Genomic DNA, 27,131 nt, shown 5'->3' on the forward strand with positions numbered 1-27,131 from the left:
ACATGCTTCAGTTATTAGCCGTCTTCAGAGGACTGGGTGTTTTCACGAGCTTTGGGACGGATTTCTGTCTACTTGATCATCCAGATGTGTGTCCGTATGCTCTCCTGAGTTTAGACATTCATACTTGTTCTGTAATACGACCGAACGTACACCTTAGAGTATGATATGGTTGAATCTGTATAGGGTCTAATAACAGTACAGTCTGTCTAGCATTTATTCCAACATCTAATATGCAATTAACGCCAAGCTCAGTACCAATGCAGGCATGTGACGATGTTGGGAAATATTCATGTATCTGAGAAAGTTGAATACCGTGATCAAATGAGTCTTAGAGTCTGCCACGTGTAGCACTTACGTCATGAGTAGATTCCAAAAGACGAGTTTAACCAGGACCGTCACATTTCTACACCAAATTTGGTTTTACATGGGTAGTTTTAGAATTGGCAATCCTGTTCTCGTTATATCTTCTAACCTGTCACGTTGCATCTGTAGACTATTTCTTGTACATGTCAAAAGTAAACACGTCCACGCTTCAAAGGAAAATATCACATTGGGTAGTGGATTAAATATCTACAGAATATCCATTACTACTAATTACTATTATATACTTCATACTGAATCCAAAGCTGTGCGCCAGATATTGATTAGTGCCAGGTGTTGACTTACAACATGTCGCAAGTGTTTGTTTTAATTACGGACACACTGTTGGTGACAATGGTCCTCCGACCAGATACAACATATGGGCAGATGGTGTTTATTGCAATGGACAAGGTAATTTAGTTGACAGACAGAAACGAGAAAACACAAACGACAAAACAGTGCGTATTGCGTTAACTCTGTTTCTACGTTTCGATCCTCCAAACTTCACTAATTAACAAACAGGTGCGCAAACAGGTGAGCATGCATACGAATCTAATTACATCCTTATTACATTGAGAAACTCGTGTTTGTCTACACGTCCTATACCTGTTATATCCAAAACTGGATGATCAAAATCTTTGCATTGATTTTACATGAAAACTTGCATGTCGACAATATTTTCATATGACTAGCATCTTTTGGGGGTCGAGCTGTCAAAGGCGCAAGGCTACTAATCCAGCAAGCCTGGATGTGCCGGGATCGAGCCCACCTGTGACCGGGTGTAAAAACCTCTTTCAGTGTTGTCACAACCCCTAGTGTGCAATACACAACCCTGTGTACTTACAAGAACCAACGAATCCGTTGGTAGATGACCAGATGGTGGCCACACGAATACGTTCAAACACTTAGTTGCGGGTACTGCAACGTGCAGTAAACATGGACAAAGTACTGTGAGTATCTGTCCAAGTCCACCCAGCTGTGAATGGGTACCTCGTAAGGATGGGAAAGTCATATTAACTCGGTGCGCCTGGTAGGCTGCAATAGTTGTATGATCCCCAGGGAGTTGAGATTGAAAATACTTTGTGCCGTTGTGATGGACATCACAGTTGAACTAACTGGATATCGCGCTATACAAATATCTAGTCGTATCGTATCTTTAAGTCCCCGAGCTGTCATATTCGCAATTGATCTAATATGAAAACGCGTATGTACATTTGTGTATGACTGTCATCATCAAGTCAAAGAAATTTAGTATCCGCAATTAAACTTACATGAAAACCGGTATGTCAACAATATTTGTATATGACAAGAATCGTCATGTCCAAGAGCTGTCATTTCCAAAGCCGGATGATTGTTGTCGAAATTATCTTACACGAAAACTTATCATCGTTATTAAATTTTGTGCATGACTTGTTGTGAAAGCCGCGACAGCTCGGTGTTTCAGATAATGTGTTTATGTGTGAGCGATTAGGAGCCTGATTCTGACGATGTAGGTTCGAATCCCGGGTGGAACTCAACCTAGCAAACGTACTAGAATCTGTATTTACTGAGAAAGAGCTATCACAAATGTAACGTTTTTAACCCGGAAGTAGTGTTTAAAAGTAATGAGTATCAACTGCCCAAAATGTGTGGAGGTTTTCCACTCCAGAAATGCGACTGGTCATAGTAATTGATAGTATTACATAGGTGATCTGACGGCATACTCCTGGTTCGTATGAGGCGATGGCGATGAACAGGATCGGGTAATGTGACTAGGGTAGAGTATGCAAATAGAAATGATTGATGCTCAGGATAACAGCCACTTGATTATCTGGCCCCGGTTCCATAACTAAAAGACCGCCTTCCTAAAGCTAGATTATTGTAGAGTGATGTAATATACAACAAAAGGCTAACAGAACTCGAATACATTTGCACATATTCATACTTGACGGCTATAATGTTTTCAGTTAGTGGACATCGTGTCTTTCCTATGGCCTACTTAATATCAATGTATAAAATGTTCACCTGTCCGCAACAATGTCGATTGCAGATGCATAATGTTGATGCACAGGAAATGTTCGTGCTTTGAAACATATATTTGTATGTGCGCAAAATGTGTTTTTAAGCGCGGTGTATGCAAAAGTTGTTGAACGCCGCACTCTGCAGTAGTACAGCTATATGGCAGCGGTCGGTAAACAAATCGAGCCTGGACCAGGCAATCCAGTGATCAACAACATGAGCATCGATCTATGCAACTGAGATACGGTGACATGGTCAACCAAGTCAGCGAGCTTCATCAATGGCATTAAGAGTATCTGATGAATGTATCACTTGTCCCTTCACTATTCAGCATTCATCCATTGTGCAGAAAAAATTAGACTGGCTCCTACGAAAAAAGGATCTAACTTCTGCATAGCGAAATGTAGCACCTCAGACACGTGACCTGAGTGAAATACACATAATAGAGAACTCGAAAACAAAGAAATCGACAACTATTGATGATCTAGCGTCTTGACATTTAAATGTGATTCAGTTTCATTTGTATAATGGCATAAAGATAAAAAATATAGTTTAAAGTATTAGCCAATATAAATGAACAAATGAAAATTATTCGCATATTTACATAGCATTATTTTCTCTTTCATATAGTACAAGAATGCTTTGTCTCGGCTTGGTATTTTATGTATTGAGAACATATATTGAACATGAAATACTTCCCCCAGATATTCTTGAACCATGATGTTGTGTCTAGATTATATGTCCGAAGTGCATCTCATCCAACTGATTGGACACTAATCGGACATCACCTTGTATATGCAATTGTACAATATATTATCGATCTTATTACATATGGCCTGAAAATCGATAAATAAATCTCCAGACCCAAATGCACAAGGTGACTGATCTTTCTTCCTGGTTCCGCATCATTGCAGGGAGAGCTGCACTGACCTCTCATATGTAACCTGACCTGTAAAACCTACGTCATAAACGTCTCGACCATGGTCACGTATTGTCGTAATTGCATAGGTTCTCATATCCACGTCGATAATCCGGAGAGGGTACTTCGCAAAAGACATAGTCAATGACGTATATTCCACTTGGATCCCGAAAAAGATCAACGATTTCCAATGTAATAATAATTAAACTAATCGCTATGGTTTGTCTGTCGTATTCCAATTAACGGCCTTTCTGAGATATTGTATATAAGTAGCAAGACGCTTTTAGTACAGAAGCTGATATAAAAGGAAGTGTTGTTAATATAAAAATATACTTTGATAATGCTCTGGGGTTACTTAGTGCAATGCTATCAACGTCAATAGAAATCCTTATGCGTACCAACGCACACAGGGCATGTGCCCCTTTCTAATATGTTATATTCATGAATGCCTCTTAAAAGGTGGGGAGCTTCCTTTCTGCATCCCTTGTGATGAAATAATCACGGTCAAGCATCTCTAGCTCGACTGTGTCGAATATTCCATCACATGAGATACATATTTCAGATCCCGAACTATGAGGGATCTTTTTAATAAAATGAGTTCTCATTTAATCATTGCATTTTTATAAAAGAATTAGATTTGTTAAATGACTTGTAAATAGATAAATGTTATATTAGTGGAAGTTTAAATTCGTAACTGTGCTTGTTAGTGGCTGTAACCTCAAAGGGGGTTAAAGTGAGAGGGTACGTAAGTCCACAAACATTCAAAGTAAACTAAAACTTTCCTCATATTCAAACGTAGAATACGTGTCTTTTTAATGTATGGCTAGATTTCCTAAATTGCTAACAGCTGAAGGGATGATGTAAATCCAGCTAGGACCCATGCAGGAAACAAACGTACTGTAAGTCCCCACGGTCCCTAGTATGGTGATCTACCTTCAGCTGTTGGTGATATGTAGCCCTGATTTTATATTGTATTGTCCAAATAGTTATATTAGTTTTAACGTTCCACACTAGATTTAAATATTGTAAGTTTGATATTCTAGTTGTTTGAATGTCCTTTGACGACAGGTGTTTATAGTGTATACGCCTTTAATTTCAGTATCAATCATGTTTTCGTCACGATATGGCTAAAATATCTACCGAAACAGAAATTTGAAGAAACGAAACTTCTCGTTCACTTGGTGATTCCTTTGCTTTAGGCTTTATTTGTGAATTTGGATAATTATAATAAAGATCCGGCTTTCAGAGACACCTGCTTGTAAGAGGCGACTAACATTATTGGAAGCATGTCATCGTATCCCAGTTATGTAACCGATGAGCATGTTGTTAATTACTGAATTGCCTGGTCCAGACTCGATTATATACAGACCACCGCCATTCAGTTGGAATATTGCTAACTGCGGTGTTAGACTATATGAATCAGTCAATCAAACAATGTCATGACAGCAAAAATGTTCATGGGTGTCCCCGGACTTGCGATTTTACAATCATTAATGAGAAACAGATAGATTCACCCCCTTTGCCTAAATCGTACGTGTACACAGCATGGGCACCGAGACCAAGTCTTCTGTAAATGTCATGCCAGTCCATCGCCATTATCGTAATGAAAATATGATATAAATAGAAGCGACAAAACAATTATTCTACGAACTTACTGCTGAAAACATTATCCACTCTGTGCTTACAACAGCACATATCCCATTGGTCCCAAGACTTAGTAGAATGATCAACATCGCCGTATCATAATATCTGGAACAGATTTGATTACTTTACAGACCACCGTATAATCAATGCATTGCTAGATATATATACTGAAACAAATAAATAAGGGAACAACATTTCATGGTAGTCTACCTTTAAAAATCCTCAGACTTCCCCCAACAGCGTTATTCCAAAGTGGTGATGAAAGTGGAAAATATCAAAAGAACGCTTACATCTTCCTGTGTTCCATGTTTTATTTCTTTCGGTATACTTTGTTTCCTTAACAGAGTAGGTCGTTGAAGAAGCATTGGGCAATATCACGTGTGGCGAAACGACTCTTGAACGAATGATTTATCTTAAATTTAAATTTAAATCTAAAATGCTGTTGTTGTTGCTGTTGTTGTTTGAATGGTTTTGTCGCCCCATGGACGTCTTAACAAAGCCCAAAGTAAGTCTCACTTTTCGGCATGCTGGTTATTCCTCCAGGAATCGGCTCTGAGCGAACATTTTGATGCTTTCTCCAGATCAATTCAACATTAAATTACGAGGCATCACCTGATCAAACTGATACTTAAGCGATATATTTCTTCAAATATCTGATGGACATTTAGACGTGGAATGCATAAGAAAGGCAAGATTTGTGGATGTCAACTTCTTTATTGTGAATAACAGGACATTTCGCAGTTGAAGGAGCAATAAATTAGGTGACATCCATCTTGCTTTTCTGACATATGTCTTCTGCTGTTATTTTCTATTGTAGTTTTGTAAACGCAAGGTCAAAGAACATTCAAAGACACAACTGAATGGACGCGCGTGGTAGTAAGTATCACCAACACGTGACTGCAGTGTCCCTTTTTCCTTCTTGAAAGAAGCACTTGTGTTATTCATTCACACAGCGTGGCACTTTTTAAACGCCGAAGATTGATGCTTTCAAATGTGTCTTTAGGGCAGTTTGTGTGACGTAACGTTTTTAATGATTTGTCTTTTAAAATTTATATTTTGAAGAAGTCTGTCCATCAGCTCAAGGCATCAGTAATTTGGGAGAACTTAAAAAACTGAACATATGAATATATTTATCCATTAGTGTATATGTACATGTATGCTTCTGTTCAGCATTTTTAACCTTGTGGTAGGATTTATACGTATATGCCAATATGTTTACAATTTTTCATAACAAGGTAGCCAATGTTTAGAATAACATTATAAACACGCATGTGATCCCAAAGCCTTGAATTGCTGTCAGCAGATGAGATATGACAGTACATGTTGTATACGGTAAGTCGTATGCTAAATCTCATGGGGAAACAATGATTACTTCACTACTACTTGTGCAAAACACATTCATGTACCTAGTAACTGCGAACGTATTCATTCTTTGCCCACTGATGAGACTCTGTTACATTCAGTGGCCATGAAGACCAAGCTACATCCACCCGGTGGCCATAAACACAGGCTACAACAACTGTTACCATGCTACAAGTGCCCAGTAACAATATTACACATTCGCGATTTACACATTAATTTTTCAGTTACAGCAGAGTGAAGTGTATGTTCTTCCTAGATCCGCCATAAAAAATCAACTAACAGGTCTTGTAAGTATGTGTCCTCGAGTTGATAATGTTAATCTTTTTCCGTCTGTTACAATAACCCCGATTTTAAAAAGTATAACAATTCGGTTGAAAAACTGCATATGGCCATCCATCATTTCCTCCTACTAAGCATTCGCGAATCTTGACATACGGAAGCATTAATGAAAATCAAAGAGGCAAGATCATCATGGTTCATCCTAATCTGTCATACTTACGGACATCTTGAGTCTGTGAAGACGTTTTCCGATCCATGATTAATCTCCGTGAAGCCTCTGAAACGGCTCTAATCTATACATCTAGCAATGAACACAGCCATGAAATAACTAATGTGACGCCACATCAGGGAGATACAGGGCAGAACAAGATCAATTCCCCTCTTACCTTCTTTCCATAAATGTACGTAATATGCATGTTTAAAACAATTACCAGTACAGCTGCGTTGCAGTTCCAAGATTATTGAGCTGTCACTATCCAAAGTGTAAGTTTCATGATCGTTTCTAGGTAATGGTTGGAATAAATGTGTGTTAAGTTATACAAATAGCACTTTGCACCTGCATCCAAATTGCAATTCCAAACATGTAACGGGAACATTGTGTACGGAATCAATGATAACCTAGTTCACCGTGCTGTTGGCGCGATCAATGCTCTGGCATAAATGGTAGTAATGCATAGCGAATATCACACTGTCCATGTGACATCTGCGTAATAGTGTATCTGCTACTGTTCTTTCACATGACTCAAACTGACACATCCTCAAAAAGGCACTCTATACTATAACATGGACCTTCTCACAGGATAGGAACTGACTAAAGCTATAGAAATCATAATGAATGTTGTCTATGAATACATATTTGACATTTCAACACCTGATATGTCAAAACATAACTGGTCGTATAGGATAGGGTGAAACTAGATTTTAACACCGTCGAGTCTTCGAACGAAGCTATAATTTTTCTTAAGCGATGTAATTGAAATATGTGTTGACATCTTAGGTAAGAGTTGACCATAGACTGTCTCTTGAAGCTCGATAACCTTGCGTACTCATTCATGTTTGGCTTTCCTATGCATAAGAGTGAGTGAGTAAGTATAGTTCTGCAACACATTCAGCAATATCCCAGTTATATAGCGGCGGTCTGTAAAGAATGGACCAGACACGCCTGTGATCCAACGGCAGAGGCATCGATCTGCGAAACTGTGAACAAATTACATGTGTCAACCACGTCAGCGATCTTAACCACTCGACCCCGTAAGTAGCCTCTAACGAGTTACCTTTTATGGCCTTTTCTGGCCCGGACCTTCACAGGTCCATCATGCGTAAGAAAAAAACAATGCTTGTGGTCATAGTTTAAACATGTCTAAAGATAAACGACAATATTTGTAACTCCATGTTTACCACGAAGTGTTCTAATCCAAACACGTGTTTTCGCAGGTGAAAATATCAATTGGTTTTGTGTTTGTTTGTTGCATGTGCTTGAGGAGGGCAATATACGTCCACCTTATTGTGAACACCTGCCCGCGCCATTGTTTCGTGGTCCTTCATAAACAAATGCTAATGCAATATTTGTTATCGAACAGGCACTTTTTCGAGATTGCTCATGATTTCGGCAATGTTTCGTCAACTTTATGTCATGTCTTGTTAATGAGAAACATGTCATTAACCATTGCTCTCCTTCATACTGTACGTAGAGCTTAACAAATGTTCCTACCTTTGGATAGTTCACAGGATATCCTCTGTGAGTTGTGCCTTAGTCTCACCTGGTTAAGAAATATATTATGTCCATTCACTTTCCGTGTCTCTCCATAAATGCTCTCCGTGTGTTTCTCTTTACCGTTTGCTGGGAATTCAGGAAATTTCTTGATTTGTTCATATAGTTGCTCTAAGACATATGTGGACATACGCCAAATGTATTGATGTTTCAGGTGTAGTTTTAATGTCAACAATTATCTTGATGTACCTCAAGGTTGTTTTACTTTTAACGGCATTACCAAGAATGAATTCGTGGTTCGTGAATTATATATCTGATAAGGACATTTAAACGACGTTTATGTGAGAAGCGGTCAGACGTTCTCATTTGGACGAGGGTTTTAGCGCAGTTACTCAGCAGTGAACAATCTTGTTAAATTGGATTAGAAGTCCGGAAAACTTCCAGACTTCTCCGACTACTTTTGCGACGATGCAGCGCTTTTTTGTTCCAAATCGTGACTTCCATCGAAACTGAGAGTTGTTTTATACAGATGACTGGGTATCAATTCTTTTATTATCATTATTAGCACCATTTCGTGTACATCCGAACTTTGAAAGGCGTGTGATTCGGAATAAATTGAATTGATACTATTTATTAGAGCAGTTTAATCGATCGAAGCATCGGCATACAGCTAACTTGACGTTCCGTTGTCTTGAAAGAACTGGGAGCTACCCATTATAATGTTGTAACTTTATGTACAATATCCACGCCACGCCACGCCACGCCACGCCACGCCACGCCACGCCACGCCAAAACACCAGACCTTATGACAACAAAACACTAGAAATGCTTGAGAACATATTTTTCATAGTATTATCAATACCACTCCATGTCTAAGCAATATTAAGCACAGAGTAAGTAAATGAAGATTTCTGTTATAAGTTGAGGTCATACGGACCAACACCAGGTGTCAACATTGATCTTCAGTGATCCTTTCATTTTATTTTCACCTCCAGAGAACACCGAGGTTCTATAGACACATTCATTATATGCACAAGATACGCAAAAGGTCCCAGATGTCGTACTGTGCAAGGAAGGTTATTATGGACCAGGTATTTGACGTCCAGAGGATTTAGTTGTGCAGTCATCCATGCGGACTGAATAGAAGTATTACGGTTATGCATGCCAAAAGGTTCATGATGACCGTAAAGAGTAACTACGGTATTTTAGTTACTATGGCGCATGCCCAAAGACTTCTACTGATTGAAATACACTGACGGAAACAAATAAGGGAACGCATGTATTCCCAGAATGTCACCCAAAATTCAATGCATTCCTTGTGAAGAAACCTGAAAAGGAACAAAGGAACACTTTCATGTCTTCCCTTAGTTCTTTCCATAAGTATAATTAGAACGGTCCTGCCATATGTCGGTATATGATTCTCCATGGTAACGCTGTAATATGGATCAGATGTACCGGTATGCTACACCTATGTATACAGATCCTGACATAAGACTTTATCTTAAGAATGATCAGTAAATCCAATTTGCCGATAAGATCTATTTTGAAAAACTAACAGTTGTACTGCCATTACATATTCGTAGGAAACTGGATGTTCTTCAGCTGTTTTATCTCAACTCTAATCCAGTTTCATTTGGTCACATCAGTTTTTCTTCTCCCCGTCCACCTAAATGATCAAAAGTGCATTTAAACCACTGCACGCAACCTTAAAAAGATTGTCTGAAGAAGATAGATTTAGTTGAAAAACAAACAACGGTCAGGATGTGTGTCTGCTCTAGGGCCATGCTTTATCGGATAAATGTAACGACAATTTAGAACTTTCCAGCCAAAACCCTGCAGCAGTTCTTTTATCATTTTTAAACCGGGGACTAGTTTGAACACACGCGACAAAAATGCTCTTAGAACTTCCATTTCTCGTACTAGTTGATTTGAAAAAAAGTCGATTTGTCTCGACTAATCCTCAGCGGGAAATACGAATTCTAAACAAGTTTAGTGAATTTACTCTTGAACCTGGTCGTGATGAACGAAAGTCACTACGGTGAAGGCAGTGCCTTAAAACCTCTCCGTGTTCTACATCTAATTTCGTGTCCAAGATCCTCGTTGGTAAAGAAAATTCCTTTCTATTCGACAAATCCTGAACACAGTGAGTGAATGAGTTTAGTTTCTGTCGTACTCTGCAATATTCCATTTATGTGGGGATGGTCAGAAAATGATCGAGTTCAGACCAGACTAAATGATCAACAGCATGAGCATCGATCTACGAAAATAGGATAGGACGGAATGTGTCAGACAAGTCAGCGAGTTGTGATATACATGTTGACGATCAGTTCTAATCCGGATCTTCAAGCGAGTAACATTTCTATTGACCTGGCTGGGAATAACATTTCGGTATAACATTGAATCACGTATCATGTACGGAAATTACCGATGTTTTGCGAACGCAGATCAATAGAAGGGAGATAAATCTCAATCGGATTTCTTGTCTGTGGAATCTATTTTTGTAACCGTGCTTAAAAAAATTCAAAATTGACATTAAGATGCTCGGCAAGATAAATACGTTGTTCACTGGCCCCTCAAAGCCCATGGGTTGATGTACCCTCGATGTCACTAACATGTCAAAGATAGAAATGGTGTCAACATATCTACCCTTTATCATGAATCGTCGATGCGATCTTTCATGTTGAAACATGCCAAATTTAATATAACGAAAGCGACCAGAGTTGCCTGGCTGGTTGTTCCACGCCTCACTCAGCAATGTTCCGGCTATATGGAAATAATCGAGTCTGGACCAGACAAGTTCAAGTAAGTCTGAATCAGAGTCTGAATTCAGTGACCAACAGTAATCAACGCAGTAATCAACGCATGACCCCGTCAGTCGTCTCTTAAGGCAAGTATGGGTTACCAATTCTTTACGACACGGTCAGGGTACTGTGGAGTAAGGAAGACAAGCATTCCCAACTAAGGTGACAATCCCCCGCCGCAAATTATCAAATTAAACTTGACAAGTAAAGAAAATGAAGGTAGTAGTTTAAGATGAAGTTAAATGCGCCTTCCCAAGATGAAGCTTGGTGGTGAATAAAAAACATCCAGTGACCAGTTCTTGAGATATCGTGTTGGCAAGTTTAACATGCAGGTGAACATGCTGAAATAATCAAAGTGTCTCCGTGACCTTGATCATTACGTGAAGGTCACCAAAATCTACTGGGCCCAGCACCTTCCCTGGAATAAGCTTGGTGCTAAATATGAAGAAAATTCGGTAATTGTTCTTGAGATATCTCGCTGACAAGGGTAAAAGGTTAAAATCCCCTTTTGACCTTGAAATGAAGGTAAAGGTCACCAAACCTGAATGAGACCTGTCTCTTACTATGATGAACCTGGATACCAAATAAGGAATCTAGTGAATGGTTCTTACGATATTCCGATTCGTACGGACGGACGGACGACGGACGGATGGAACCTAATACTATATCCAGCGCCTTGCGCTGAAAGCGCGATGGGGAATAATACAGTATTTGCAACTCTTGCCATTTCACTGAGATTCAATATCAACAATGGAAGCAATAATGCATCATAAGTGTATTATAGTGACAATACATAGCATCAACAATTTGGGAGAGATACATAACCCACGCCATGATTCCACAATTGAAGTTAGTAAGTCTCTTCTTCTGGAAGGTTAGACCACAAAATACTTGGGAGAGCTACCAGTTGCTCTTAATGGAAAGATCTATCCATTTTTGTGTCACTGCACAAGGGCAATATTCTTGGACGTCCCAACCACAGCATCAGGAAGGAAATGTTGACATGACGCACAATCTACGGATGGAATGCCGACCAACATTCTGCAGAAGTTGGAGAAGACAACTGAGGTCTCACGGTCCCCATGAAATATTCTTGATGAAATACAAATAGCACGGGTCACGTAATGATAACCAGGCACAATGCCTTTCGAGGTAATTTTCATTTTCGATTAACTACCTATGTTGAAACATAGATCGATCACGATGCCGCCCAGCAGACATGAATCCATGAAATAGAATCATGCCAAGTCGCCCAAAACAAAGAAGTTCAAAGCCCCTGGATCAAACAAGAGAATTATGGTGATTATATTTTGCTATATCATGAGTGTAATTCATATTGATTACCTACCACACGGAACAATCATTATTTGAGAATATTATCGCAACGCATTGCGGAAAAAGCGCTCAGGCAAGCTCGAGCTGCAATTTCTCTTCTCCGGGACAATGCACCAGTCAGTAACAGAGCTGCAAAGGCTGCTGACCACGAATGCTGGTTCAAACACTTTACTTTTACGCCGCACTCAGCAACAGTCCAGTTATATGGCGGCAGTCTGTAAATATTCGAGACTTGACCAGGCACTCCTGTGATCAACAGCACGAGTATCGATGTACGCAATTGGTACACGATGACATGTGTCAACCACGTCAGCGAGTACGATCACGCGATCCCGTTAGTCGCCTCATACAGCAGGTGTGGATTAATGAAGATTAATTGTAACCTGGACCTTAAAAGAAGGAAAAAAACACACTTGCTAATATGCCCCAAATTAGCTATGATAACCAGCTTACTGCTGCCGAGCGTTGTTCAACAGAAGGTGGTTACTAAATAGAAAGACCATAAGTGTTGTGGGCTGTTTTCTTTGAACATATATTGCAGGGGAATGTGACCTCAATCGGTGTTAGATTGAAAACATTTTCATAATTTTTTATCTGAAAAAGGGCAAAAAGACTGTCCATATCAATACGAAATGCTTGCTAAACGGAGAGTCGATTTTGAAGCAGATTTTACGTAACTTACCAGGACTTCTAGACGTAGTATTCTTGTAGTTTATTGGTAGTCAACAGTTCCTACAATCGCCAGCAGCTGAACGGGTGGTGTGAATCCAACTAGAGTCCATGCAGGTAGCAAAATTCCCCATGGTCTCTAGTCTGATGATCTACCGTCTGTTGTTGGCGATCTTTTTTTATATTACATTCTCCAAATAGTGATGTTAGTTTTACCTTTCCACGTTAGTTTTAAATATAATTGTGATATTCTAGGTGTTTTACTGTCCTTCGTCGACAGTTTTTTGTGATATACATATATTCCATTTCAGTGTTAAGTGTTCTCGTCGCGATATGGTTGAAATATTGCCGATATGACATTAAATATAAATTCACTCACTCAAGTGTACGGTAAAAGGTGATCATACTCTGCCCAACCGAAAGAAGCAAAGCAACTTTGTTACTGCCGTATCGGGCGGCAGGATCATACGGTACTGTGAATTCAGCATTATTTCATGATGAAGGGTCCACGCCCTTCCCAAGACTGAAGAACCCGTAAAGACCTCTGCGTGTTGAGATGCGGCCAACGGGATCAGGTGGTCGGGCTCGCTGACTTACTTGACACGTGTCACCGTATCCCAATTTCGTTTATCACTGGAGTGTCTGGTCCAGACTCGATGTATTACAGACCACCCTCAAGTAGCTGGAATAATGCTGAGTGGGGTGTAAAACAAGAAAACAACTAGCCCTCCACCCCATTTCTTTGATCAGTCTTTTACACACAGTGTGGTGGCGAGTGGGTCTGTGCGTAGAGCTCAGGTCACAAATCAGTCGAAGTTAAGCACCGTCTAGCTCGGGCAGTCGTTGGGCGGGTAACATTGTTTAAGAGCTTCTTGAGAATTTCTAGGACTTCAGTCCTGCCCCACAACGAAACACATGTAGTACACGTGGTCTCACCTTAGGCAAGTGAGTTTGTTAAAATTGCCTTTGTTCACCCAGCAGAAAATGGGTACCCGGTCAGATAAATCACGTGACCTTCTAGCGCCTAAGGGGTAGCATGCGTTATCCGGGATAATAATAATCAGATTCTGATTACAGCCTACAGTGAGCAACTAGTCAGATGGATACTAGGCGCTATATTAGTGAATTATTATCACTCAGTTAATGAAGAAGCAATTGCATTGATACCTGTTATTAGCAATACACAAAGAACGCAGATTTCATTCGATGTCAAGATTTAAAACTGTCTCAAGGAAATTCAGTGGGCGATGCTCAGTCTGATCACAGTGACCGTACCAGTGAAATCTGATCTATTCCACAAGCGCCTACCCTGTCGTGTGGAGAAATAACACAATCTACTATACCGATAGCTAGTTTCAGTGAACTATAACGTAATCAAAAGCAATGTAAACGTACGTCTCACGAGATGCCGTCCCCAGTCGATAAATGGTGACTATTTTACAACGCAGCACAGTAACAGTAATACCACCGACTATTATTACTACTCTCTCTATCTTGTCTTTGTCTCTGAAAACCTGTTATATATCACTTAGGCATTGTGTTTAGATACGTAAATACGTCAGTGCTATAGACCAGATCCATCGATCACATATCGTGGTGATATCTAATGTGTTTATCAAAGCTGCACATGCCAAGAAGACCAAATTGTGATGGACATGATAATTGCATAACAAACAACAATTCTACATTGCCAAAACAAAGCATTTTGCGCCATTAGTAATTAAGTATTTACGCGTATTGAGTACATTATGAGCTCAAAGCCTCTGAGGCATATCCCGTATGTTATTTCTAGACATACATCATCAATCTTCATTACAGATTTAACGTCCACAGTGGCCAATGCTACCAGTATACAGAAAGCTTGGATATAGAAATGATTGTTCCCTACATCAAGTAGCCAATGATTCATTAAATCATTATCTAAACCCTACTAAATTGCAAACTACCAGGTCCAAACCACAATTGCCATACCCGTATCAAAATACATCAGGATCATAAATAACTATTTCTTGTTTGTACAAATGATTGTTTCTTCGCCAAATGGTCGATGGTTCAATAAATCATAACTGTAACATATGAAATTATTGTGAGTAAACAGACACTTGGAGGGCAAAGATTTAAATATTAATGCATTAATCAATTCCAACTTCACTTGGCGTATCTGATGGTACCTGATTTAAGATTTCATGAACGACCATGGACGCTAGACAGTGGGAACTTGAAACAATGATCTAGACATTATTTAGAAAGACTGATCAAAATGGGATTTTTCAAATTCGGCTGCACTCTGCAAAGGTCCAGAAGCAACTACATTTCCTTTTTCGTGGCGCTCATCTTTTAACTTGCTTATCTGACCCTTTCTTACCAGGTGTAATTTGCGCAGCACCAATATATGCTTATGACACTTCATAGCGGAATTTGATATGAGGCTACTAGTCTTGGCTTGGCTGAGACGAGACAGTGCTTTGTACAAATTGGAATATTGTTGCGACCTAATGTCATGTTCAGAAATATTCGGCACAGGTGTAACAAATTTAAATTTGTCTGAGCAAAGGTCAAAGGTGATATCCGATGTCAGATTGTAAACCATCAATGATGTCACCAATGCAATAATAATACTGTGTATTTGTAAAGTGCTAGACTCCATGCACCAGTAGTACATGATCAAAACGTTGCAAATATGTTACAAATCCTGGATAGCCTATTAGTAAGCTGCCTGTAGCGCTAGAGGGTCATTGTCACATGACTTATCCCACCGAGTACCAACTTTTTTCGCTGGGTGAACAGGGGTAATTTGGAACAAACTCACTTGGCAAAGGTGAGACTACACGTATCACATGTCCTTCTATGTGGAGCAGGGCCGAAGTCCTAGAAACTCGCAGGAGTCAAGCTGCCTAACGGGTCTTCACTTCGACTGATTGTTGCCTGAGCGTTATGCGGGAAACAGCATTGACGGGGCTATATTATTTAAAGACGACAGCTGGAATATGGCTCTCGGGAATAGCAATATCGTCAATAACTAACACACAAATGTAAGTAACTTAATACTGGCATACTCCCTGGCAGTGAAAACGTTTATTACACCCATTTTATTCTATCAGCTTGTAGCTTTCGAAGCTAGTGTACTGCAATGACGTTCTGTTCGTATAAATACAAAGTGAGGCAACTTTACATACACAACTACCTGCGGTACCAAAGATAACTGTCCACGAGGTGCTCGTGAAAGTTTACACAGACAAGAGATAATGACGTAAGAATACATTTCACATTCCATAAAGAGACAAGAAGAATATTCGTTTTCCATGTTGTATCATATATTTACACTAACGTGTTTTTCATGATTTATTACAATACTTTGTATTTGATAAGGAAAACGGAACCTGATCTAATCTATAATCTGTTGGGTGGTGGGGTAGCCCAGTGGTTAAAGCGTTCACTCGTCACGCCGACGACCCGGGTTCTATTCCCCACTTGGTTACAATGTGTGATGACCATTTCTTGGGTCCCTGTCGTGAAATTGCTGGATTATTGCTTAAGCTATGTAAAAATAACTTCACTCACCCAATCACCTATCGTATTCACGGTGTTCTTTATGAATAATATTACAGGCAAGACACGAAAAGCATTCCGATATAGATCATCGTACCGTTATCAAGCAAGAACATTTCGTAAGCCATAATCTCGTTAATCCCCTTGATACATAGACTTGCGTTGTTTTTGTTAATCACTATGAGATAAGCCAGCTGTTTACTGGAAAACCTCATCCCTGTTTGACAATAACAGAAGTATGTTTACTTAACAAATATGTCAGATAAACAGGTTTACAAATAGGGACGATTCAGCTCCGACCTAACAGCACATGATGTACAGAACTGTCTCAGTCAGAGGCGTCAGCAACGCCTGTTTGAAATCTACGATCTGTGAATGAATCCAATTCTGCCATATACCATTATATCCGATATATCACTATATACCGAATATATATATTGGATGGTAAGTTGTGAAAGTTAGGGTAAAAGCGAGGTAAATTAATAAGCCTACCTGTCTTCGTGCGGTATCACATCTCGGTGTTTGTTTGTTTTCTGCATGCCTCTTAGAGTGATAAGCATCCATGGTGTTGGCAGTGTAGGGACAATCAATGACACGACTCGACAATTACATTTTCCGTCCAGCTTAACAGGTCATTATGCTCGAGGATATATTGATTGGGTTGTACAGCACCGACAGCCGTACTACAGCCGTTTGTTCTGTCATTACATCAACAGGTCCACACACAGGTGTGATTTTATGAAGGTGAGATGCCAGGTGACGCAGATCCAGGTGTTGATAAAGGCACGGTACAGGATATTCAACTGCTGTATCTGCAGTAATATGGAGTATTTCCTCATGACTTTCACAGAGGGGTAAATGAGGTGGATTTGATGGCGTTCTATCTTCAGTCATCTTGGCATCGCAGAGCATATATGCACAGAGCCATGTGAAAATACATATGTAAGGGTTTGGTCATGGTGATGAAGCTGTTATGCCTCTTAATTCATACGACTCGACTATGACCGTTGATGAATACGGTCTGAGGCAATGTTTTCGCTTTAATTTAGGAAAACATTAAAACATTAACGGGGGGAGTGTGTGTGTGTATGTGTGTGTGTGAGTGTGTGTGTTGGTGTGTGTGTGTGTAGTATTTGCTTTTTAGAATCGATTCAATCACTATACTAACTGTCAGTGAATTAAAGTTCAGTGTTTCCCACCTGAACTTGAAATACGGGACGCAGATAAGAAATCTTTATTCTTGCTATTCAGATACCTGCATAAAGATGCAGAGTCACAAAAACTGTCAAGACGACTCTATGTGACTTCAGAACTCCCTTCATGTCGAGCAATATTCAAGAGCTCCAGTCTTTGGTGTCTGTATTCCATAACCTTTGATGAACAGTCCTACAAAGACTACAAAGAGAGTAATACACCTCTTGCTCAAAAGTTACTCGATCAGGATTATTTACGACATTCACTTACGCGTCGTTCAGAACGTTTTATGGTAGGCATCCACTGGATGATCCAGGTTACATTTTGAGAATTGAGGCATAAATGGCTTAATGTTGTCCACACAATTTCCTGGGTTCCTATGACTTATATCTATATTCCCGTATTCCTGTAACATCGACCTCCCTCTGCATGTGTTTGCGATGTATGTCAATGATCGTAAGCATAAACTTTTAGATATTTTGTGAAAATTGGATTCGATATCCCGTTTCCATTTACACGAAAAGGCAATTTGTCAAATCTGACACGCTTTGAAGCCCAACAGTAGCATCATCGTTTTTTGTTGGTTTTTTTTTTGTTGTTGTTGTTTTGTTTTTGTTTTTTTGGTTTTTTGGGGGGGGTTGTTTTGTTTTTGTTTTGTTTTGTTTTGTTTTGTTTTGTTTTGGTTTTCGTTTTTTGTTTTTTTGTTTTGTTTTGTTTGTTTTTTTGTGTTTTTTTTGTTGTTTTTTTTTTTTGGGGGGGGGGCTTGATGGGCATTCGAGTTACGCATATCAGAAATACGATCATAAGCAATCATGTCAGCGTTGAACCAATATTTACTCCAAATCGATCTGCAGAAGGAATTCTGCGTGTGCACCTGCATCCGTTTCTGTACATTCTGATAATTTACCAATTACAGATTAATGTGTAACTCAAACGATGAGAAATATTAAACGTCATCTCGATCAAGTAAATATGACCATGTAATATGAACTAAGTGTTGCAGAATTTGTGAGTTTTAAGAGTATTAGAATATTCGGAGAGCTCGTAACCAATCACCATAAAGAACGGGTGATAATCTTCTGTGCGAAATTGGTGTTTAAGTAACTCATGAACGGCGTATGACGCTTGAACATGGGCCTCCGCTTCATCAATCTCCATTAACTAATCAGTGTGAATTGCCAACATACGCCGTCTTCGTTTCCACGACTGGAGTGTTTGGGCAGACAAATAACAAAAGGTCATCGAGAGATATAAACACGAAGCTGTGTCTTATGTTGTAATTGGTATTGCTGTGACCATTTTTGACAATTCGCTTAGGGACCGATAATTTCAATTTTAGGGGACAGGTAATTTCGCTCGAGACAAATATTTTTTCGCACTTTCAGTAGCAATTCCTTTTAACGACTAGGGTTTCCTTGCAAAGTGGTCTCAGGGTTGGCACTTGTTAATGAGTAGGGCTTGCAAACTCGTGTCAAGAATATGAGCAGGCGAGTGTGGTTTGAGTATTGCTTTTTATAAGCAATTACCCAGCTATACCACGGCGGAGAACACCAGAACGCTTCAAACACTCTGGAAATCGCAAACAGGGCAAGGCAGTGCAGGCGCAACCAGTGAAGTACGGGTTAGAATTGGTAGGCTTGTAGTAAGAGGCAACTGACGGGATCTGATGGTCAGGTTCGCTCATGCTGTTGATCACTGGAGTGTTGGACCCAGACTCTATCATTTACAGACCGCTGCCGTTTGACTATTGCTCGTGAACAAAATAGAACAAGTAACCTGGACGAGCCTCCACAGAGCATATATTATGACATATTTGGTAGCCGGTAATAAGATGAGAATTAGTAGTAAATGGTGGATTGCCTGGGTATTAATGGGTATGTAGATTTCGTTCCGCCAGAAAGGGATGTTTAAAGACAATGAACCCTGGTCACCAACGACGTGCTATTTTGTTTTACCAGTTTGCTACTTGTATGATCTGTTTTTAATGCATCCTACAATGACGGCTTAGAAATGACTGTTAAAAAGTGCCATATAATTTTTCTAGGACAGATAACGTTGAACGTTTATACCTGAGACTCGCAACGATAACAATCGTTCTCCATCACATAGTGAAATGTTAAAAAAATTATCTGATTACTTAAACCTTAGATTTTTGGTAGGCGAGTGCACAGAAAGGAATTTTTCTCATTGTTTCCTGTGGAACTCCCAAAGAAATTCACGTTCACGTGTAATCAATATGACCTCTGCATTCTTTAGTACAAAAGTACACATAATGCATTGGGGTCCATGCAGTTTTATCATTGAACATGAGCTGATATATTACCATAACTTGGCGTTTCAATTTAAAGAGCGTCCCGAATGATAAACACGCATCGATCTTGCGAAATCCCATTAAGCTGTTGCTCTACACACCAGTGGCTTCGGCTAGATACATCCAATTTCTCCAAAAAATCCCCAATGACAAATATATTTTTCCACACTCATGGTATTTTTTTCCGGGATCAAAAAGATAACTATAATTGCTGAGAAGGTGTAACCTAGTCCCCAAAAGGGTTCAGTTTCCCGATCGTAACAGCAAGCGCTTTCCTCATGCTCGGAACAATAGAAAGGACACTTGATGAAGTATCAAACTAACAATGAAATAAGACACGAAGGACGAATGCAAGCCAACGAATGCAAGTCAAACGGTAATATGTATTTGCCGTTGTCAGTAACGTTAACGACACACGTTTAGAAGATTAAAGGAGTCCTGGATTCATATTTTTCACGAACTATTGCCATTTAAATAAATTTGCAGTGAAAAAACAACAGCAGTCCCTTGTGATCATCATACGGATGAGTCGATATATGCCATCGATAATTTCATTTCAGGGGTTTTCGTTTCATCACCAGTGAAAAGAGTAAAGAACCAACAGTTCTAAACCCCAAGCTTAGCTGATCAATCTTGTGTCAAACGTGTACACCATGAGTGAGTTTGGTTTCACATAGCCAAAAACATCACTTCGGTTCCACTGTTATGTAACATACAAGTATAGATAAGGGACCGACAACCACGGGAACAATAAGACAAACCACAGCTCTAACCCACAATAATAAGATTCTGGCACTTCCAACGGATGTAATTCAACCCAGCAAATTGTGGAGTTATAGACTACCGTCACTCTCGTACCTCTGTTCGCACCTCGAGTATCACCTTTCTGTTATCATCTACCAAATAAACGATCGCAATGAAGAGAGAACCATTATATCGAGGTTATCGAGATTTCCCGTTTCGAAGTATTACATTTGGAAGCTGAATAAGATGTTAACATGTTTTAGTACGGAAGATTAACGCAATCAGTCGGTCCACGATAATTTCATTTTCTCCAGCAAGAAAAAAAACAACACAGCCCCAGGGATATCTTGCTATACGGATTACTTTTGGAAACAATCTGTTAAAGCCTCGTGATGCATACAATCATCCAAGGACAATCTCGCTACTTAGATGCAGATTCTAAATCTTTTCCTTACAGTAATTCTACGGTCGTTTCCACTTATGGTTGCCAGAAAGCAATTGGCTTTATGATGGCGCACAGTTGTCTCATGTAGTTATGATCTCGAGTCGAATAGTCTTTGGTCGCTGTCGCTAATATTCTGTAGTCAAAGAGACGCTATCCATGAGTAATCAATAACAGAAGGATCCACATGAAAGATCCAGGATCGAATCCAGATATGGTGAAGAGCTTTGGACTATTTTTCTGACATTCCCTGTGGCTTATTATTTATCATGTGTGATCAATATCACAATGTGAGCTTGACATTAATTATCTGCAGACAGAAGATAAATATGAACTTAATATCAGCGGAGATGAAACATCCCAATTTTGACTTTCTGTTGAATATAGGGCATTCTTTGAGTGACGCATTGGACAACAACCGTCCTCTGGGAGATTTCACTTTGATCTTGACATTGATACGGAGATCATGGAGATGTTTACATAGATTTTCAGGGTGATGGGATATCGGTGACTTTATTGGTAACAATTAATACACAGCACATTTCGACTGACAGGTAGAGTTATAGGCTGAAATATGAGACACCTTGGTGTACACATTGCAATACAAGTTGGTGCCATAATGTGCCATGGGCATGTAGCAGAAACAGGGTGTGGAATTGGGTTTGGTAGCAGTATTTGTTCAAAAGGGTGACTGAAAAACTTCAAATTACCGAATTTTTCTGATGCAGGTGATGTACTACCTATACCAATATTTCTTCGTACAGAAGCAAGAGTACAGTTTTAAGCAGTTTATAGCAATATGCTACCACTTCCGGACACCCGAAATGTGCTTCATACGTTAACGTTGTACGTGGAGAATCGAACCTAGGACTTTGCGACCGCTTTAAAACCTGAACTATCCCACCGTCCACATATGGAGAAGGTCGTTCACACAACATTCGTGATACAAATGAGGACGTTTGTTACTGATATGTTGTTCATCAACCATAATTATACATAATTTTCGTCCCCTGGAATTGGTTACCAGAAGGAAATGAGATTAGATGGATGCATAAATGTTTGCAAATGAAGTGACAATACCGTATTCCCAACACTTGTTTGACAATTTTTCCAATGTTTTCAATGGGCATAATCCCATTCGAGCTTAAAGATTGTTTGATCATGGTGACAACACCACTATCCGTACTATACAAGCTTGCAATGAAGCGCATTTCCTTATTACATGTATCTGTATCTGTTCAAAGCGTTATTCGTTCACTCGCACCATTGATCAGCATTTACTTATTAAAAACATAAAATGTCATAATGTGCCCACGCACAACAACTGAGGTATTTGTATTGTACTAGACATTCATCCATGACAAATACGAATGGTCAATTATGGAAAAACGTGACCAGAATCAGGTATCTGACCTTCTTAAACTTTGTATAAAACAATATTACGTGTGAATACCTTGACTTGTGGATATCTTTTATGTTGAAGTGTGGTATTTGATATTGGAACATTGTTTTTGTGCCGAATTTGACGTACAACATCCTGTCTGGTTTGACGATGAGAAGAAGATTACGCCTGTACAAATTACGATATGCAGTTCCTATTGTGCCGTGAGACTACCTCAGATTTCAAACGCACTGGGCTCTTACCTAAGTGTCCGGGTTAGTTGTAGGAGAGATGGTTAACATGCCTGTCGGGCGATGGGGTAGCCAAGTGGTTAAAGAGTTGTCTGGTCACGTCGAAGACCAGTGTTCGAATCCCCACCTGGGTACAGTGTATGAAGCCCATTTCTGATGTCCCCCGCCGTGATATATGCATGAATATCACTCCGTCTGATCAGGTATTGCCTGTGCTGTCTGCACCACGCCATGTTATATCTCTTCACTTCATATACTCATCATAAATAGTTTGATCAGTCAATCCAGGAGCAACAACCTTTCAGCATTGGTAATTAAGCTCCTTAACAAACACTCCCAAGTATAATGTTCCAAAAGTACACGATGTTGTAACGATGTGCTCTAGATTTTAATCTCGAGGTTTTACTGTCTATATTTGGAAACGTAGTCTGAGTTTTGTGTAAATATGGCACAAGCTTACGTAAGCCTGCTTACAAAACCTGATAACCTTACTGGAAAATGTCACGTATTGGGTTACTGAAATGGCGCGTGTCGTCACTTGGTCCAGCAGCTCAGCGAATTTATCATCACAGCATTTTCTGAAAGGGTTGTCTTAGATAATGTTTCTCCGAACTATTAAAATGCAGCATATATCTGTGATTGATGGCTCGCTGTTTACATTATCTAAGCTACATCGCTTAACCTAGATCTCGTTTTGTTCGGATATAACTTACCTAGCGAAATGGAACAGGTAATGAGCCAATTCCGAATCCTATTTCAGTCCAAGGATTAACCACGACATTAATATCTGCAAATTCTATTTGGGGATTGGAAGTAACTGTTGAAAAGACTGGAGCGAACCTGCTCATGAATAGTATTGTTATAGGAAGATGACACACTCCTCAGTAATAGTATTGTTATAGGAAGATGACACACTCCCCAGTAGCTGCACTGTTGTGTATGTATGAATACCGTATCAATGATGTTATATAATACGCCAATATACAGTTATGAAAATTAAAAAAATCTAAATCTGAAACTTTAATCCAGTCGGTACTAATTTGTGAGTGAGTGAATTCAGTTTCACATCGCTTTTGGCAGTATTAAAGCAGTAATACAACGGGAGACACCAGCAATAGGCGTTATACATTGTACCCATGTAAGGAATCGAACACGGGTCATCGACGAAACGAGCGAAACCCCGCTAACGATAGATACAATAGTACATAACCAAAACCTATAGCACAAACCTCCAAACCTCAGCGTTTCTGTCCACAGCAGTCTACTCAATATTTGTTCATCGTTTACTTTCTTACAAAGCAATGCCATTACAGTCAGCCTAGAGGCAATCATGAATACACGTAAATTTCATGATAACCGTCTTCGTGTCTGGTGCCTGATGTACTCTGTTGGTGGCCATGGTTGACTAGTTATATGTGCCAAGAGTTGGCTGAGTTAACTGTTGACTGATTGAGTCAGGCCACTCATACATTAAATCATATCGGGCCAATCTTTTCACCAGGCATCGCCAGTGCATTACGGCCTAAGGCTTAATCATCAAGACAGAGTAAACAACTCACATTGTACACTGAATGAATCACAGCATCTGGTGTGCTGAAGTTGACCATTTGGCAAAGCGATTTGGCATCATAATGAGGAAATTGCAACATATGCGAACGATCAGTGGTGGCGTTTTGACTCGTTTTTAATCATGGGCTATCAATGTTTTAAATCAATTCGGAAAACCGTGTTATAACCAGTTTATAACAAGGGGGGTATGTCCAAGGATAACTGTAACTTGTCGAGGCGAAGGCGACTAACGGGGTTGGGCGATCAGTCTCCATGACTTGGTTGACACATGCCCTCGTATCTCAACTGCGTAGATCGATGTTCATGCTCCTGATCACAGAATTGTTTGGTCCAGACTCGATTATTTTTAGACCGGCGCCATACATCAGTAACATTGCTGAGTGCGACCATAAACAACAACCCAATACACCAAATCCTTCTCACATACCTACGAAGCAATATCTAGTGTACTATTGCACTGTACTTTCAGCCCCTAATCCTTTTGACATTTCAACATTTGTATTGCTCTATTTGTTCAGTATTGGTCTTGTAGACCTGTCATACATGTCAATCAGGACATAAGCCATGATAACCGCAGGCGAGACACAACAACGTGTCCGCAGTCTCCAACCATTCCACTGACAGCCTGAGTAACTGCTGACAATATTAGATGACTGAAAGAGTCGGGTTTAACGTCGGTTCGGAGCGCACTGGAGTCATGTCAAGGCGTCTCGGCCCAATTCAAGAGGAACGTCCAAAGTGATGAAGGTCTAGGGCGGTAACCACATAGAATCTCATGATCATGGTTACTGTGGTAACAAACATAAGCGGAGCAAACTGATAGGCTGCCGGTATGTCCTAGTGACACGCTTTTCATTACGAACATCGGCGCCGGAGAGGATTTCACACCAGTGCTGCCCCATCGCAAACCTAACAAACCACCGTGTCACTGAGATGCTGCAGAAAGCGACTCACTCACTCACTCTCACGTCCAAAGACTCATCCAGCACACTCACTCACAAGCATATACTATTTCATGTTACACGAATTTGAAATTTGTTACAGTTTTCAATACGTGAGCCACGGTTTTTACTTAATCGTAATATCGTAATAAAATGAGCCTTGTTAGATATCGAATGCATATCCCTAAGAGGAATTAATGCGAGCGAGAGGAATGCTGGTTCAGTTAAGGATCAATTGTAAATATTAAGAGATGGAGTGCTTCTTATTTGAAAAAAATGAACAATTTATGCAATCTGATGATTGCGGAAATGGTACAGGGCGGTGATTATTATTTTTTAATCACGCGGAAGCCTCGTGAATTACCAAAGAAGTGTCATTACTGTTTCAGCAAGAAAGGACATTTTGTAATTGGTCGTGGTTATTATGTCTCTGTTTTGAACAAATCTATGAGAATTATGTTATCTAAATCATGAGAAGAAGAGGACGTGAAGACTGAAGGTTCACCATCAAAGAACATCCTAATACTTTACACAAACTCTTAGGGATCATTTCGCTCAACACAAAGCATCTCCACACATCTTGATGTTCTTCTAAGAGGGTGTCAGGAACTTTTTCATTGATAAAATACTCGCTTGTGAGAATTATGCTGTAGTACGTCGTGATTTCATTACTTCTAGCGACGTTCTGGGTTGAAATGTGTCATTACAGAGTCCCTTTGAGATGCATTACACCGAAGTAAGTTATAATCAGTGCGCGAAATTTAATTTTGTTCAGCCATAATCAATACAGTCAACTTTATGCAGCAATTTAAAAAGAGGAAAAAAATTCATTTGGTGGCAACAGAATTAGCCTGCAGTCAGTGTAATTAACGATAGCATCCGCATGTCTGGTCATTCATGGACCTGAGGCAACAGAACATGTCTACATAGTCGGAATGCGGCGACAAAACATAAAGCAAGCTCTAAGTAGACAACCCTGCCGTCCACCCTATCCCTGTTATCATCTCATCAGTTCGAGATAGTACTTAAGACCCATTTCAATCACTGTGAGCATCGTCTAGTCTCACGGGCATCACTTGGGTGATTTCATCCAGGAATTGTCTTACGACCTCTGATTGTTGCCTTTGTCATTGCCAGACTGAGGGTGTTCTAGACAGACAACCCGAGTTTGCTTGACCAAGTAATTAGTATCTGTGGTAATATCAAGTAGGTGTGATCGAACACAAATCACTCAATTTCCCAGGTTGAATGTGTGTATAATCTCCACAAAACTCCTTCATTGCGGTATGCATGTCAGCTGTGGTAGCTTTCTAAACAGAGTTGGGTTTTTAAAGATTGATGTCTTGGTTCGATTCGGAGACACTGATAAGATCACGAGGTGTGATTTAAAACGGCTGGAAATAGCACGGAAAATGCGGATGCAAAGTACCATAACACCAGTTATTTGGATTGGGTAATGTAGAGAAAATATCAGGCGCACATATCTATATTTACACACTCTTGATGATATTTGTATGCATTGGGAAATAATGAAAAGCATTCCACTTATAAAAATGAAAAACATAAGTCACGGAAATTTATTATTCTCCACATATGATTTTAACAGAAGAAAGCAGTGATATCACGGAAAATTGTTGATGCAGACGGTATGAGAATTGATTGGTGATACTT

General features: G+C 39.7%; 1 protein-coding gene across 2 annotated transcripts in view; it reads right to left on the reverse strand.

Annotated features, from left to right (window-relative positions):
• LOC137297693 (FMRFamide receptor-like) overlaps positions 1-27,131 on the reverse strand; it is a 176,750-nt gene that overhangs the window by 16,872 nt on the left and 132,747 nt on the right. The window contains exon 1 of one of the 2 annotated variants that reach the window (XM_067829617.1): positions 17,120-17,184. The exons of the other annotated variant lie outside the window; for it this stretch is intronic. The gene's annotated coding sequence lies outside the window, so the exon portion shown is untranslated. Of the gene's footprint in view, positions 1-17,119; positions 17,185-27,131 lie in introns of those variants that run through there. 2 annotated transcript variants of the gene reach the window in all.

This window comes from Haliotis asinina, chromosome 10 (genome assembly GCF_037392515.1).
Source record: "Haliotis asinina isolate JCU_RB_2024 chromosome 10, JCU_Hal_asi_v2, whole genome shotgun sequence".
In the NCBI taxonomy this organism is placed as follows: Eukaryota; Metazoa; Mollusca; class Gastropoda; order Lepetellida; family Haliotidae; genus Haliotis; species Haliotis asinina.